Below are 321 nucleotides of genomic sequence, written 5' to 3' on the forward strand. Positions count from 1 at the left end.
GTCCGCGGAGTGCGAGCCGATGCAGGGAGCAATGCGACCACAGGTCCACCTCCATGCCCCGTGGACATGGGGGCCACCTTGATTGCTGTCGCCGGGGCCATCATCGAGAGGGACAGAGAGCTCCTCAAAGATGCCCCAGGTCTTGATATGGCGCAGCTTGACGTCGATGATCTGGCTAGGAGGAAGGCGGGGGATGCAGCCATCGGGAGTGTCGTTGTCGCTTTCGACACGAACGAACGCACGCACCGCCGTGAAGTCACCGGTAGTGAGAGAGTTTTGGTCGACACAGCAGAGCACGCCAAAGTGGCCGAACACAAAATT

This window comes from Triticum dicoccoides, chromosome 7A, assembly GCF_002162155.2.
Source record: "Triticum dicoccoides isolate Atlit2015 ecotype Zavitan chromosome 7A, WEW_v2.0, whole genome shotgun sequence".
Taxonomy (NCBI): Eukaryota; Viridiplantae; Streptophyta; class Magnoliopsida; order Poales; family Poaceae; genus Triticum; species Triticum dicoccoides.